A 17,500-nucleotide genomic window follows, 5' to 3' on the forward strand; every position below is an offset into this window, starting at 1 on the left:
GAGTCCAACACGTGAAACAGGTGAAACTAATTGGTCCCTATGGTGACAAAACAAACAAGAGTGCACAAAGAGTCCAAAAACCAAACCAAACATAATCAAAACAAGACATGATCACACAGACATGACACTTATTGTAAGTTTGTCCTTAAATAAAATAGTGAACATACTAGACAACTTGTCTTTTAGTAGTAAGTAAACAAATAAAGGCTCCTAATTTAGCTGCGGACATATGCAGTAACATATTGTGTCATTTATCTACCTATTATTTTGTACACATTATAAAGGACACGTGGTAGAAAATGCCAACATAGCACTGCCATATTTATTATTGAAGTCACAAAGTGCATTATTTTTTTTAATGTGCCTCAAAACAGCAGCTTGGAATTTGGGACATGCTCTCCCTGAGAGAGCATGAGTAGGTTGAGGTGGGCGGGGTTGAGGTAGGGGAGAGGTAGCGGGGGGTGTCCTGGAAGAGTTAGTGCTGCAAGGGGTTCTGGGTATTTGTTCTGTTGTGTTTATGTTGTGTTACGGTGCGGATGTTCTCCCGAAATGTGTTTGTCATTCTTGTTTGGTGTGGGTTCACAGTGTGGCGCATATTTGTAACAATGTTAAAGTTGTTTATGCGGCCACCCTCAGTGTGACCTGTATGGCTGTTGACCAAGTATGCCTTGCATCCACTTGTGTGTGTGAAAAGTCGTAGATATTATGTGATTGGGCCAGCACGCAAAGGCAGTGCCTTTAAGGTTTATTGGCGCTCTGTACTTCTCCCTACGTCCGTGTACACAGTGGCAATTTTAAAAGTCATGAATTTTAGTTTTTGAAACCGATACCGATAATTATGAAACCGATAATTTCCGATATTACATTTTAAAGCATTTGTCGGCCGATAATATCGGCAGTCAGATATTATCGGACAACCCTAGTTGTGATGCCAAAAAATATCGACGTAATCATAGTAGTATTGACTAGATACGCTGTTGTAGTTTGTATCATCACAGTGGATGTCAGGTGTAGATCCACCAATGGCGTTTGTTTACATTGTGATGCCGGTGAGCTACGGTGTGTAGTGGAGCCTCGTCCTGCAGGGATGATACTTGTAAGAAACTTACTTTATTTGTCGCCATGGAAACCAGGATTAGTGATTTAGAAGTAGCTAAAACACTGCCGACGGCGGATGGACTTTGGCCGCTGTGTTAAAGCACCTCTTCCTGAGGGTGTTTCAGTGTTATAACTTCACCTATATCTTTAGTTTTTAAGCCAAAATACGTCCGTTCTCCCTTTTCTGTCTGCACACTGTGTCTGCTTATAAGTACTCTGTGATTGTGCGCTGCCGAACATGCTCCTCTGCTCGTAAAACCAGCAATGACACGATGTGACTTTTCAGAGGCAGTACAGTACTGAATATGATTCATTAGTATCGCGGTACTATACTAATGCCGGTATACCGTACAACCCCAGACGACACCATCTCTCGCTCTTATTGTTTGCTTCGCGACGTCTTGCTAGTGACCTCGTTCCAAGCCAGAACTGGGGCCGCAGAGCGCCGCTCCACAGGAAGTCACACTTGCCTGAGCGCCGAGCTATAAATAAACATTCGTTTTATTCGTTCGTGAGTGTGCACTCATTCAAACTACCTCCTCTTGGTACAAACTCATGCAGGTCACCTTTTTAAGAACGGACTTCTGATGCCAGGAACGTGTCGCCTTGGAAGTTTTACCATGATTGCAAGTCCTGCCTGAAGGAACTTGTGGACTTTGTGCTGCCTTTCATTTTCCCCGACGGTCTCCTGTGATTTTTTTTTTTTTTTTGCCGAGCATCTTCGCGTTTGCCTTTCTTCTCTTCATCGCCTGTCTCATATCCTCTCGTCTGTTTGCATTCCACATTATGTCCTTGCCGTTCTTTATTCATTGTCACATCTCTGTGCGCTTCTTTTTACTGAGCGTCCCCCTCTTTGTTAACATGCTTTGATGGGAAACAAGATAGGCTGCATCAGTGTTATCATGCACACCTTTGTAGAAAAGTTGCTTACATTTTGTCATTCCCACTGGAGCTCTGATCACTAAGAAAAATGGCAGGAAATGCATTTTGATGTCCTTCCACTAGGGTTCAATCAATCAATCAATCAATGTTTATTTATATAGCCCTAAATCACAAGTGTCTCAAAGGGCTGCACAAGCCACAACGACATCCTCGGTACAAAGCCCACATAAGGGCAAAGAAAAACTCACCCCAGTGGGACGTCGATGTGAATGACTATGAGAAACCTTGGAGAGGACCGCATATGTGGGTAACCCCCCCCCCCTCTAGGGGAGACCGAATGCAATGGATGTCGAGTGGGTCTGACATAATATTGTGACAGTCCAGTCCATAGTGGATCCAACATAATAGTAAGAGTCCAGTCCATAGTGGGGCCAGCAGGACACCATCCCGAGTGGAGACGGGTCAGCAGCGCAGAGATGTTCCCAGCCGATGCACAGGCGAGCGGTCCACCCCGGGTCCCAACTCTGGACAGCCAGAGTTGTACGGTATACCGGTATTAGTATAGTACCACGATACTAATGAATAATTTCCGGTACTATACTGCCTCTGAAAAGTACCGGTCCTCCAGCCCCTCGCCCCACGTCGCAGTCACGTTGTGTCATTGCTGGTTTACGAGCAGAGGAGCATTTTCGGCAGCGCACAATCACAGAGTACTTACAAGCAGACACAGTGTGTAGACAGAAAAGGGAGAACGGACGCATTTTGGCTTAAAAAATAACGATAAAGGTGAAGTTATAACACTGAAACACCCTCAGGAAGAGGTGCTCTAAAACATGGCTAGCTAGCAGCTAACGTCCATCCGCCGTCGGCACTGTTCTGGCAACTTCTAAATCACTAATCCAGGTCTCCATGGCAACAAATAAAGTAAGTTTCTTACAAGTATCATCCCTGCAGGACGAGGAATAGCTAAACATGCTTCACTACACACCGTAGCTCACCCGCATCAAAATGTAAACAAACGCCTTTGATGGATCTACACCTAATATCCACTGTAATGATACCAAGTACAGGAGCGTATCTAGTCAATACTACTATGATTACGTCAATATTTTTTGGCATCACAACATCTTCTTTCGTTTAAAAAAAATTTATATTATGTTTATAAAGTCAGGAAATATGTCCCTGGACACATGAGGACTTTGAATATGACCAATGTATGATCCTGTAACTACTTGGTATCGGATTGATACCCAAATTTGTGGTATCATCCAAAACTAATGTAAAGTATCAAACAACAGAAGAATAAGTGTTTATTACATTTTAACAGAAGTGTAGATAGAACATGTTAAAAGAGAAAGTAAGCAGATATTCAATAAATAATTCATTTTCTACCACTTGTCCTTAATAATGTTGACAAAATAATAGGTAGATAAATGACACAATATGTTACTGCATATGTCAGCAGCTAAATTAGGAGGTTTTGTATGCTTACTCACTACTAAAAGACAAGTTGTCTTGTATGTTCACTATTTTATTTAAGGACAAACTTGCAATAAGAAACATATGTTTCATGTACACTAAAAGTTTTTGTTAAAATAAAGCCAATAATGCTATTTTTTTGTGGTCCCCTTTATTTAGAAAAGTACCGAAAAGTACCGAAAAGTATCGAAATAATTATAGTACTGGTACTAAAATATTGATATTGTTACTATACGACCTTCTACAAAAGAGTATTTAAGACGGGGTGTCTAACATTTTTTACCTCGGGGTCCTACTTTCCCACTACAGAAGGGCCCAGGTCCCACTCAAATACAAACAATACTTTAGTAATCTTACTCTTTATTTCGGTCATATTCCATAATTATATCTAAGCTACTTACAGTTTAACAGGATCAACCTTGTCAAATTATATACAAAACTTGTGTTTATTAGAGGTGGGAATCTTTGGGCACCTCACGATTCGATTAGAAATCGGTTATTGATGCATTTTCTATTCATGTACCGTATTTTACGGACTATAAAGCGCACTTAAAATCTTTTTTTTTTTTTTACTCAAAACTCAACAAGCATCAGGTGTGTCCAAATTTTTTGACAGGGAGGCCGCACGTGTGTGTGTGTGTGTGTGTGTGTGTGTGTGTGTGTGTGTGTGTGTGTGTGTGTGTGTGTGTGTGTGTGTGTTTAAGTGTATGTGTTTAAGTGTATTAATGTGTATACAAAAGTGTATAAATGTATACGTATATATGTACATATTTTAATAATATAATGGATATATAATTAATAATTAATATACCGTATTTTTATTCTGGTTTTGCTTACCGACCTCGAAGCAATTTTATTTGGTACATGGTTTAATGATAAGTGTGACCAGTAGATGGCAGTCAAACATAAGAGATATGTTTAGACTGCACTATGATGGCAATATGACTCAAGTAAACAACACCAACATTTTATATGTTCCATTGAAAATATAAAACATTACACACGGCGCTGAAATAATTTATTAAAATGTTTTAGTAGAACTTTGGTAAGCTATGAAGCCGCACTGCTTGATGGATTGTTGGCGCATTAAACATAAGAGTATTATTATGGTGTGTGTATAAGGTAATACATATTATCTGGTGTTTTGTTTCGCAATATTATGCAAAAGCAGCTTTTCTTACCTTCTGGTACCTGCTGATCTGTATTTGGGATCTGCATGAATCCTGAAAAATTGCACGCGTCCGCTTTTGTAGTCCATGCCGACTACGTACTCAATAATCTTCTTCTTTTCCTCTATCTTCTTGTTATGGGACATTCATCCTCCGCTGTTGCCATTTCTAATATAAAGTAGTGTAAAGTTCTTACTTATATCTGTCAGTAAACTCGCCATGAAAGCGCTAAAACATACCGGTGTAGTGAGTTTACATTATTCACTACACTAACACTTATTCATTGGTGTTAATTTTCAATCTATCAAGATACAAACATTATATCAAAATCTAATTACAGGATGTTATTTATGTAGTTTGCTCATTTTCCTCGACTGATGTACTAACATCATGTGGTTTATTTTGTACATATGTAGCATTGTCTACAAAGAATTGCTAATGCGACGTAGGTTGTGAGTTCAAACCCCGGCCAAGTCATACCAAAGACTATAAAAATGGGACCCATTACCTCCCTGCTTGGCACTCAGCATCAAGGGTTGGAATTGGGGGTTAAATCACCAAAAATGATTCCCGGGCGTGGCGACCGTTGCTGCCCACTGCTCCCCTCACCTTCCAGGGGGTGATCAAGGGTGATGGGTCAAATGCAGAGAATAATTTCGCCGCACCTCGTGTGTGTGTGACTATCATTGGTACTTTGACTTAACTTTAACTTTATCTAGTAGACACATTTAGAACAGCAGTTTCTTTCATTCAAAAATGTCAGGTTAATTTTAATACTTCGCAAACTCATCTCCGTGGGCCGGATAAAACCTGTCCGCGGGCCTGATCCGGCCCTCGGGCCGTACGTTTGACACCCCTGATCTTGATAGATTGAAAATTAACACCAATGAGTTGACTGATGACCATTATCACATTATTTATTCAGAATATATAATTAACGACAAATAAATTATGTATACTATTAACCGCAACATGTAAATGGAAAAAAACAACAACATTATCCATCCATCCATTTTCTACCGCTTGTCCCTTTTGGGGTGGCGGGGGGGGCTGGAGCCTATTTCAGCTGCTTTCGGGCGGTTTTTGATTGATTCATTGAAACTTTTATTAGTAGATTGCACAGTACAGTACATATTTTGTACAATTGACCACTAAATGGTAACACCCCAATACGTTTTTCAACTTGTTTAAGTCGAATTCCACTTAAATCAATTCATGGTACTATCATCATAATACAGTCATCACACAAGTTAATCATCAGGGTATATACATTGAATTATTTACATTATTTACAATCCGGGGTGTGGGATGTGGAGGGGGTTAGGTTTGGTTGATATCAGCACTTCAGTCATCAACAATTATATCATCAGAGAAATGGACATTGAAACAGTGTAGGTCTGACTTGGTAGGATATGTACAGCAAGTAGAGAACATAGTGAGTTCAGAAAGCATAATAAGTATATACATTTGATTATTTACAATCCGGGGAGGTGGGATGTGGTGGGGGGAGGGGGTTAGGCGAGGAGAGTAGGCGGGATACATCCTGGACAAGTCGCCCAACAACATTATGATTTGTACAATTTAGGAATGTGATTGTTGTATTTTTAAACAAAGAAAAACCATCTGAAATTGCCTTTATTTTTAAGTTATCGTGCCGTGATTTTACCAGTCCGGCCCACTACAGAGTAGGTTTTTCTCCACGTGGCCCCGGATTTAAAACGAGTTTGACACCCCTGTTCTAAATGTCCTGAACCCCTGTTTCCATGCCAGTGCTGTATTGAGCCGAATAATGTTCCAGAGTCCCCTTCTTTAGAGCGCAAAATAAATAAACAGCGCCCCTTTTGGTCACAGCCAAGTAGTGCAGCCTGTTCTTTCTTTATTCCCTCGGAGATACAATTCATCAGTGAGTCGATTCCTGACAATAAATTCAGGACTAATCAATGACGAGGCCCCCACTAAGCGATTTGGGCAAGAAAAGAGTCCCAATTACCTCCGATTCCCAATCAGGCGTTGATGACACATCAGCTGGCAGAGAGAGGCCGCCGTCCTGCTTTAAGCTCATGAAAAAATCACCTCCACTTTGCCTGCGGTGCTGACATATTGCTTATGTGGACGCAGGGGGTGCAGCAATTTATTTCCTCACAAGGGGTCACTTGTATTTTTAATAATTCATCCGGCATACGCTGGGACGTCCGTCGCTGCGCTTTGATCAGAAAAAGGAAAAGAAAAGGCTGTCTTCTCGCCGGGCAATTCCCAAAGAACACACCTGTCGCCAAGATATGGAGCTCGTTCAATTCTCAGGTATTTCTGCGGTGTAGGAATCAGGGGTGCGTAACGGTATTTGTGGGTTTAAAGTATAAATGCGTGACGGGATAGGTTGATTGGCAACACTAAATGGGCCCCAGTGTGAGAATGTGAGTGTGAATGTTGTCTGTCTATCTGTGTTGGCCCTGTGATGAGGTAGCGACTTGTCCAGGGTGTACACCGCCTTCCGCCCGGATGCAGCTGAGATAGGCTTCAGCACCCCCCGCGACCCCAAAAGGGACAAGCGGTAGAAAATGGAGGGATGGATGGGATCAAACAAAAACCTGCCGTGTAGTTTTCTCCGCCGCTTTAGCATTGGCCAGTTCTGATCATGAACTACATCTCCCAGAATCCTCTGCGGGGCGCAAAGGTGGGGGTGCAGTGGAACGCTGTAGGCAGGAAGCGTGTTCGTAGTAGTGTTGTCCCGATACCAATATTTATTTTGATACTTTTCGGTACTTTTCTAAATAAAGGGGACCACAAAAAATGCCATTATTGGCTTTATTTTAACAAAAAATCTTAGGGTACATTAAACATATGTTTCTTATTGCAAGTTTGTCCTTAAATAAAATAGTGAACATACAAGACAACTTGTCTTTTATTAGTAAGTAAGCAAACAAAGGCTCCTAATTTAGCTGCTGACATATGCAGTAACATATTGTGTCATTTTCCATTCTTTTTTGTCAAAATTATGAGGGACAAACTGTAAAAATTGATTATTAATCTACTTGTTCATTTGCTGTTTCTATCTGGTTATTTTCTCTTTTAACATGTTCTATCTACACTTCTGTTAAAATGTAATAATCACTTATTCTTCTGTTGTTTGGATGATTTACATTAGTTTTGGATGATACCACAAATTTGGGTATCAGTCTGATACCAAGTAGTTACAGGATCATACATTGGTCATATTCAAAGTCCTCATGTGTCCAGGGACTTATTTCCTGACTTTATAAACATAATGTACATCTAAAAAAAAACGAAAGAAGATGTTGCGATGCTAAAAAATATCGACATAATCATAGTAGTATTGACTAAATACGTTTCTGTACTTGGTATCATTACAGTGGATGTCAGGTGTAGATCCACCAATGGCGTTTGTTTATATTTTGATGCCGGTGAGCTACGGTGTGTAGTGAAGCATGTTTAGCTATTCCTCGTCCTGCAGGGATGATACTTGTAAGAAACTTACTTTATTTGTCGCCATGGAGACGAGGATTAGTGATTTAGAAGTAGCTAAAACACTGCCGACTGCGGATGGACGTTCGCCGCTAACTAGCTAGCCCTGTTTTAAAGAACCTCTTCCTGAGGGCGTTTCAGTGTTATAACTTCACCTTTATCGTTAGTTTTTAAGCCAAAATGCGTCCGTTCTCCCTTTTCTGTCTACACACTGTGTCTGCTTGTAAGTACTCTGTGCGCTGCCGAACATGCTCGTCTGCTCGCAAAACCAGCAATGTCATGATGTGACGACGTGCCGTCATATCCAGGAACTGGTACTTTTCAAACAGAGTATAATACCGTTTTTGATTCATTAGTACCGCGATACTATACTAGATCTGACCAATCTAAGTCTTAGACTAGATCTGACCATCTAAGTCTAAGACTAGATCTGACCTATGTACATCTGAGACTAGATCTGACCATCTAAGTCTAAGACTAGATCTGACCTATGTACGTCTGAGACTAGATCTGACCAATCTAAGACTAAGACTAGATCTGACCAATCTAATTCTAAGACTAGATCTGACCAGTCTAAGACTAAAGCTGATCAATCTAAGTCTAAGGCTCGATCTGACCAATCTAAGTCTAGATCTGACCAATCTAAGTCTAAGATTAGATCTAACCAATCTAATTCTAAGACTAGATCTGACAATCTAAGTTAGGACTAGATCTGACCAATCTAAGTCTGAGAGTAGATCTGACCAATCTAAGTCTGAGACTAGATCTGACCAATCTAAGTCTGAGACTAGATCTGACCAATCTAAGTCTAATAACAGATCTAACCAATCTAAGTCTAATACTAGATCTGACCAATCTAAGACTAAGACTAGATCTGACCAATCTAAGTCTAAAACTAGATCTGACCAATTTACATAAGTCTAAAACTAGATCTGACCAATCTAAGTCTAAGGCGAGATCTGACCAATCTAAGTCTAAGGCTAGATCTGACCAATCTAAGTCTAAGATTAGATCTAACCAATCTAATTCTAAAACTAGATCTGACCAATCTAAGTCTAAGACTAGATCTGACCAATCTAAGTCTGAGACTAGATCTGACCAATCTAAGTCTGAGACTAGATCTGACCAATCTAAGTCTGAGACTAGATCTGACCAATCTAAGTCTGAGACTAGATCTGACCAATCTAAGTCTGAGACTAGATATGACCAATCTAAGTCTGAGACTAGATCTGACCAATCTAAGTCTGAGACTAGATCTGACCAATCTAAGTCTGAGACTAGATATGACCAATCTAAGTCTGAGACTAGATATGACCAATCTAAGTCTGAGACTATATCTGACCATCTAAGTCTAAGACTATATCTGACCTAAGTAAGTCTAAGACTAGATCTGACCTATGTAAGTCTGAGACTAGATCTGACCAATCTAAGTCTGAGACTAGATTTGACCAATTTAAGTCTGAGACTAGATTTGACCAATCTAAGTCTGAGACTAACTCTGACCAATCTAAGTCTGAGACTAGATATGACCAATCTAAGTCTAATAACAGATCTGACCAATCTAAGACTAAGACTAGATCTGACCAATCTAAGTCTAAGACTAGATCTGACCAATCTAAATCTAATACTAGATCTGACCAATCTAAGTCTAAGACTAAATCTGACCAATGTAAGACTAAGACTAGATCTGACCTATGTAAGTCTGAGACTAGATCTGACCAATCTAAGTCTATGAGCATGAACTGATGAAGCCTACTCGGATGAGAGGCAAAACGTCTTCCAAGACAAACCAAACAGTCCAGTTGTGATCGATTGAATGTTGATATCATCTCCATAGCTTGTGTGTAACAGTCATTATAAGTTGGACTATCAACATATATCACCTATTCCACTCAGTTTATTTTTATTTTTATGATGCATAATGACAAAATTACCTTAATTTCCTTTTTATGACACATTATTAAATTGACGCTGAGCTCCGAGAATACAAGATAGCGGCGTCATAGGGTTGTCTATATTTAACAAAGTAATTGCCGCTTTTGTTGTTGTACCACTTGTACCTATTAAATATTGATAGGAGTAAAACAGAGAGTGAGGGATAGAGATTGGCTGATAGATGGATGGAAAAAGTTGACTTTTTAGAAGTGTTGCCTTCCGCTGCCGTCTTGGGACATTCGTGTATCGCCAGGCTCTCCTTTTCTCTGAGTCTTTCTACTGCCGGAGTCTTGAAGCTTGGTGCGAGGTCAACGTGGGTCCATATCTCTGCCTCCCCCATGCTTCCCGCTGTTGCCTGCATCCACAGCTGCATCACTTGCTCAGTGTTTGCCACGTCCTCAGAGGCCCGGCGATGGATGCCTGTAACCGTGTGCTTTTTTTAATATCGCTCTACTAGGTGAGAAACTGGCGTGGAAGTACAGTCTGGAGTTACTTCCAAATACAATCAAGAGTCCACTCGCGAGAATGCAAGTGGTCAGGGCAATGCAATACGGAGGAAAAGGCTACGTTTAAACTTGACAGAGTAATATAAAAATACACAAAGTGGATTTATACACTATATTGGCAAAAGTATTTGGCCACCCATCCAAATGATGAGAATCAGGTGTCCTGAGCCACAGGTGTATAAAATCAAGGACTTAGGCATGGAGACCGTTTCTACAAACATTTGTGAAAGAATGGGCCGCTCTCAGTGATTTCCAGCGTGGAACTGTCATAGGATGCCACCTGGGCAACACATCCAGTCGTGAAATGTCCTCGCTCCTAAATATTCCAAAGTCAACTGTCGGCTTTATTATAAGAAAATGGAAGAGTTTGGGAACAACAGCAACTCAGCCACCAAGTGGTAGCCCACGTAAACTGACAGAGAGGGGTCAGCGGATGCTGAAGCGCATAGTGCAAAGACTTTCTGCACAGTCAGTTGCTACAGAGCTCCAAACTTCATGTGACCTTCCAATTAGCCCACGTACAGTACGCAGAGAAACCCATTCCATGAATGGAATGGGTTTCCATGGCCGAGCAGCTCTATCTAAGCCATACATTGATTGATTGATTGAAACTTTTATTAATAATAATAATAATGACTTAGATTTATATAGCGCTTTTCTGGACACTCAAAGCACTTCACAGAGAAGTGAGAAGCCATCATTCATTCACACCTGGTGGTGGTAAGCTATTTTCATAGCCACAGCTGCCCTGGGGTAGACTGACGGAAGCGTGGCTGCCAATTTGCGCCTACGGCCCCTCCGACCACCACCTATCATTCATCATTCATTCACCGGTGTGAGTGGCATCGGGGGCAAGGGTGAAGTGTCCTGCCCAAGGACACAACGGCAGCGATTTTGGATGGTAAGAGGCGGGGAGCGAACCTGCGACCCTCAGGTTTCTGGCACGGTTGCTCTACCCACTACGCCATACCGCCCCTTAGTAGATTGTAGGCAGTTCAGTACATATTCCGTACAATTGACCACTAAATGGTAACACCCGAATACGTTTTTCAACTTGTTTAAGTCGCGGTCCACGTAATCAATTCATGGTAATCACCAAGTCCAATGCAAAGCGTGGGATGCAGTGGTGTAAAGCACGTCGCCACTGGACTCTCGAGCAGTGGAGACGTCTTCTCTGGAGTGATGAATCACACTTTTCCATCTGGCAATCTGATGGACGAGTCTGGATTTGGAGGTTGCCAGGAGAATGGTACATTTCGGACTACATTGTGCCGAGTTTGAAATTCGGTGGAGGAGGAATTATGGTGTGGGGTTGTTTTTCAGGAGTTGGGCTTGGCTCCTTAGTTCCAGTGAAAGGAACTTTGAATGCTCCAGAATACCAAAATATTTTGGACAATTCCATGCTCCCAACCTTGTGGGAACAGTTTGGAGCGGTCCCCTTCCTCTTCCAACATGACTGTGCACCAGTGCACAAAGCAAGGTCCATAAAGACATGGATGACAGAGTCTGGTGTGGATGAACTTGACTGGCCTGCACAGAGTCCTGACCTGAACCCGATAGAACACCTTTCGGATGAACCAGAACGGAGACTGAGAGCCAGGCCTTCTCCACCAACATCAGTGTGTGACCTCACCAATGCGCTTTTGGAAGAATGGTGGACAATTCCTATAAACACACTCCACAACCTTGTGGACAGCCATTCCCAGAAGAGTTGAAGCTGTAATAGCTGCAAAAGGTGGACCGACAGCATATTGAACTCTATGGGTTAGGAATGGGATGGCACTTCAAGTTCATATGTGAGTCAAGGCAGGTGGCCAAATACTTTGGGCAATATAGTGTACCTTTAAAGACCTCCACATCATGTCACTTTCAACGACATGGCTTTTGTTTTGCCACGACCTACAGAAAAGTCCTCCTCCGCCCTCACGGTGACACGGTCACAGGTCATCATTCATCATCCCGATTGGTTGTCAGCCTGCAGGTGGGCAAAGTGAGACAATATGTAAATAGGCCAGGAGAGAGGAATGGAGTCCACAACAATGTAGGACTGACTGTTGAAGACAAAGACCCGCAGTGAGAGGTCGGGCGGTCGCCTTAGCCCCATTAAACTCAATGGCGCCCCGCTGACATGGTGTTATAGGTTGTGATTGTGTTGCTATGGCGACTGTCGAACACCTTTTATTATCCATCAAACCGGAATAGAAAATCGGCTAAAAGCTCAGCTCAAGCAATTTGCAGAAAAACAAAAGACTATTAGAACAACAAGCATCAGGTGTGTCCAAACTTTTTGATTGGGGCGCCACATATGTGTGTGTATATATGTGTTTAAGACAGTGTATACATGTGTGTATAAATGCATATGCATATCTATATATGTGTATATGTACATATTTTAATAATATAATGGATATATAATTGATAATTCATATACCGTATTTTTATGCTGGTTTTGCTTTCCGACCTCGAAGTAATTTTATTTGGTACATGGTGTAATGATAATTGTGACCAGTAGATGTCAGTCAAACATAAGAGATACGTGGTAAGAGGTCTGATGGCAATGTGACTCAAGTAAACAACACCAACATGTTATATGTTCCATTGAAAATATAGAACATTACACCCGGCGCTCAAAAATCTAACAAAATGTTTTAGTACGACTTTGGTAAGCTATGAAGGCGCACCGCTTGATGGATTGTACTGTGCTTCAACATAGGAGTATTATTATGGTGTGTGTATAAGGTAAGACATATTATCTGGCGTTTTGTTTCGCAATATTATGCAAAAGCAACTTTTCTTACCTTCTGGTACCTGCTGATCTGTATTTGGGATCTGCATAAGTCCTGAAAATTGTGCACACTGTAGTCGATAAGCTTCTTCTTTGTCTCTATCTTCTTGTTATGGGACATTCATCCTCTGCTGTTGCCATTTCTAATATAAAGTAGTGTAAAGTTCTTACTTATATCTGTCAGTAAACTCGCCATGAATGCGCTAAAACATACCGGTGTAGTGAGTTTACATTATTCACTCAAGGAACTTTAGTTATTAGAGAGTTCCGGTCGGACGGTTTTTCACAGGACACATTTCCGGCGGATGAGGAGGTGCTGCTCCGCTATTGATTGAAGTAAAGTCTGAATGTCATTGAAACAGTTAGCGCCATCTTTTGACACTTTTTCCACTCCCGTCCTTGCACGCTACACCGCTACAACAAAGATGACGGGGAGAAGGCGCTGCCGAAGGTGAGCCACGTAAATAAGACCGCATCCGGAAGCAACCGTCAGAAAGCGGCTTGAAGATTAAAGTTAGTGATCTGTAAAACATAATCTATGCAACATTTTGACCAAAGAACCACCATTACATGTTATGTAGACCACAAGGAAGTGTTTTACATTTAGAAAAAAAATAAATAAATAAATAAATAAAAAGAGTCCTTTAATGCGCCCTATAATACGGTGCGCCTTATATATTAAAACAGATCAAAAATAAACCATTCATTGGCAGTGCGCCTTATAATCCGGTGCGCCCTATGGTCCGGAAAATACGATAATTGTATATTAAGAGTATGTGAAAGTTCAACTCCTACCTTGTTCACTTCTGTGACGACCTCCTTAAATCTTTGTAATCAATCAGAAATATCAAGCAGCTAGAAGTCAAACATGGATAACTGCGGAGAGTGTTTTGCATTTTTCCCATCATGCCTTGCAATGGTGGGAATTATAGGGTGTAATTTAAATTTTTGATGCTGATTGGAAGTCTTTTATAACATCCACAAAGTTCAATGAGCAGGTTGTTTGATGTGTGACCACCTTTGTTGACTTTTTGTGCTGGTTGAATTATTTTTCAGCGCCTGTCCACGGGAAGGTTGTTTGGATTGGGTCATATAAGTAAATGGTGTGCACACTTTTTAAAATAAGAAAGCACTCTTCAAACTGAGGTACTGTTCATGTTGTCCACAGGATGTCAACAAATGTACAGAAATGTAAATTTTATATGAAAATACCCTGCTTGCTATTTAAACTGATGACGCCTCGCGGGCCAAATTGAAGATGCTGGCGGGCTCCACTTGGCCCGCGGGCCGTGGTTTGGACATATTTGTTTTAAATGGAAAAATATCGAAAACAAAATAGTTCGAGACCAGAAGATGTCATAAGTAATTTTATAAAACAAAAGATCCTAGGCACTGTTTGAAAGCAGACAGCACCTTTATACCTCACTACAAGTTATTTCTTGAATTCAGTAATGTTTCTCACCTTCTTTATCAAAGTACTGAAACTTGCAATTTTCTTTGGCCCTATGGTGGCTTATTTTGTAGTTGAACTCAATAAAAAGAGCGCACAACAGACTGCATCACCAGCGCATGCGATTCTTTATTTGGGCATTAGGACTTTATATATTTAGATAAACATAACTAACAAGTTAATTTACGTGATTATTTACAAAAAAATATTGCATTAATCATGTACAATTTATTTTGACCATACGAGCAAATTTCACTCCAAAATTCAGCCTGAAAGAACTTTAGATAAAACTGTTGGCGAGTTTAAAAACATTCCTGGATGACATTCTATTTATGTACACATATTGGGGTCTTTTTAATCATGCAAGCGAGTAATTGCCTGTGATTAATCATGGTTAATACAAAATGTGATTAAAAAGAATAATTACTGACAGAAGAAACTAAACAAAAAAAGAGGTTTCTTCTTGTTTTTGTCTGCCATTGAAGAAGAAATGAAACACGGTCCTAGACCTACTTATTATGGGGTGTTGGTGTTGTATTATTTCGGTATACATACATACTGTAGGTCATAGGCGACGATTCCGTGGGTGCTTCGGGGCCCGAGACAATGCCGAGCACCCACGTGGGATTGATGGCAACTTTCAATCTTTAAAATCATTTTTAAAAAGTCAATCTTGTCGTTGTTAATTTTGTGGCGCGTTTGTTCCTTTTCACATAATAAAAAAGTCATATATAATATAGTCTATAATTAACTAAGGCTAACCAAGATTTCATTGTGCCCGATAATGAACTAATGACATACACATCATGACTTTGAACACTCCACTCAAGCGAATGAAGGTCATACTTACTCAACAGCCATACATGTCACACTAAAGGTGGCATTATGAACAATGCCAACACTGTCAAATAGTGAAAACACACTAGACAACGACAAACACATTTTGGAAGAATATTTGCACAGCAACACAACATAAACACTACAGAACAAATTCCCAGAATTCCCTGCAGCACCAACTCTTCCGGGACGTTTGATTGATTGATTGCAACTTTTATTAGTAGATTGCACAGTACAGTACATATTCCGTACAATTGACCACTAAATGGCAACACCTGAATAAGTTTTTCAACTTCTTTAAGTCGGGGTCCACGTTAATCAATTTATTCACGCTACAATACAAACAAACGCCATTGGTGGATCTACACCTAACATCCACTGTAATGATACCAAGTACAGGAGCGTATCTAATCGATACTACTATGATTACATCAATATTTTTTTAGCACCACATCTTCTTTTTTTATTTAAAAAAAAATTATATTATGTTTATAAAGTCAGGAAATATGTCCCTGGACACATGAGGACTTTGAATATGACAAATGTATGATCCTGTAACTACTTGGTATCGGATTGATACCCACATTTGTGGTGTCATCCAAAACTAATGTAAAGTATCAAACAACAGAAGAATAAGTGATTATTACATTTTAACAGAAGTGCAGATAGAACATGTTAAAAGAGAAAATAAGCAGATATTATCAGTAAATGGATAAGTAGATTAATAATTCATTTTCTACCACTTGTCCTTAATAATGTTGGCAATTTAATAGAATGATAAATGACACAATATGTTACTGCATATGTCAGCAGACTAATTAGGAGCCTTGGTTTGTTTACTTACTACTAAAAGACAAGTTGTCTTGTATGTTCACTATTTTATTTAAGGACAACATTGCAATAAGAAATAAGATTTTTTTGTTAAAATAAAGCCAATACTGGCATTTTTTTGTGGTCCCCTTTATTTAGAAAAGTACCAAAAAGTACCGAAATATTTTTGGTGCTGGTACAACACTAATACACACACACACCGAGCACCCACTGGCAGAAATGTAGATCGGCGCCCATGCTGTAGGTAGATATGATCATTCTCATGTGTCCTGTCTAGTATTGTAAAGCCTCTTGTGCGTACACTTCATTGTCTCCATTGCTATTAGCCTCGACCCCAGGAGAAGTACCTCCATATTCTCATTCTCCCCCTCTTCAACCTTGGACAACAGCATCTTGCAAGGCTGCAAATCCCTCATTAACAAAAGCAACACCTGGTGTTTTGGAATATGAACTCACACAGCCTTTACTTCCAACGGTTGGCGAGCCGACGACACGTTTTGTGTCACGACATCATGCCTGGCGGTAAATACGGTCGCCCGCTAACATTACCATTAGTGCGAGCGCCACGCCACACTGATGTTACGGATAGGACAGACACATCCTCAGTTGCTATGGCGATGGCAATTTTCATTATCGCCACACAGTAAGGAATGGGCATAATAATCAATTAGGTGACGGAGCAAGTAGTTGATTAGTGGTGTCTTGATGCGGCTGAGCCAACAGGGGGCGTACGAGTTGGCAGCAAAGGCGCAGTCTGCAAAGAATAACAACAACATGGAGTCTGATCAATACAACACTGGCAGGCGTTAAGAACATTCAGAAAGAGATACACATTTTTAAAATAGCAGTTAAATCAACAATTTCTCCATTATCGATCATAGAAAATGCAGCCAAACGCCATTCCTGATACCAACAACATGATTTACTACTTCAATTACCACATTGTGTTGCTTTAAATGAAACTTATTGCTCACTTTTTGCTGACTCTGCCCTTGAATCCTAGATTTTCAGCAATTAGTTTGGCAACAGTCCTTCTGTTGGTTTG

The sequence above is a fragment of the Nerophis lumbriciformis genome, linkage group LG16, assembly GCF_033978685.3.
Source record: "Nerophis lumbriciformis linkage group LG16, RoL_Nlum_v2.1, whole genome shotgun sequence".
NCBI lineage: Eukaryota > Metazoa > Chordata > Actinopteri > Syngnathiformes > Syngnathidae > Nerophis > Nerophis lumbriciformis.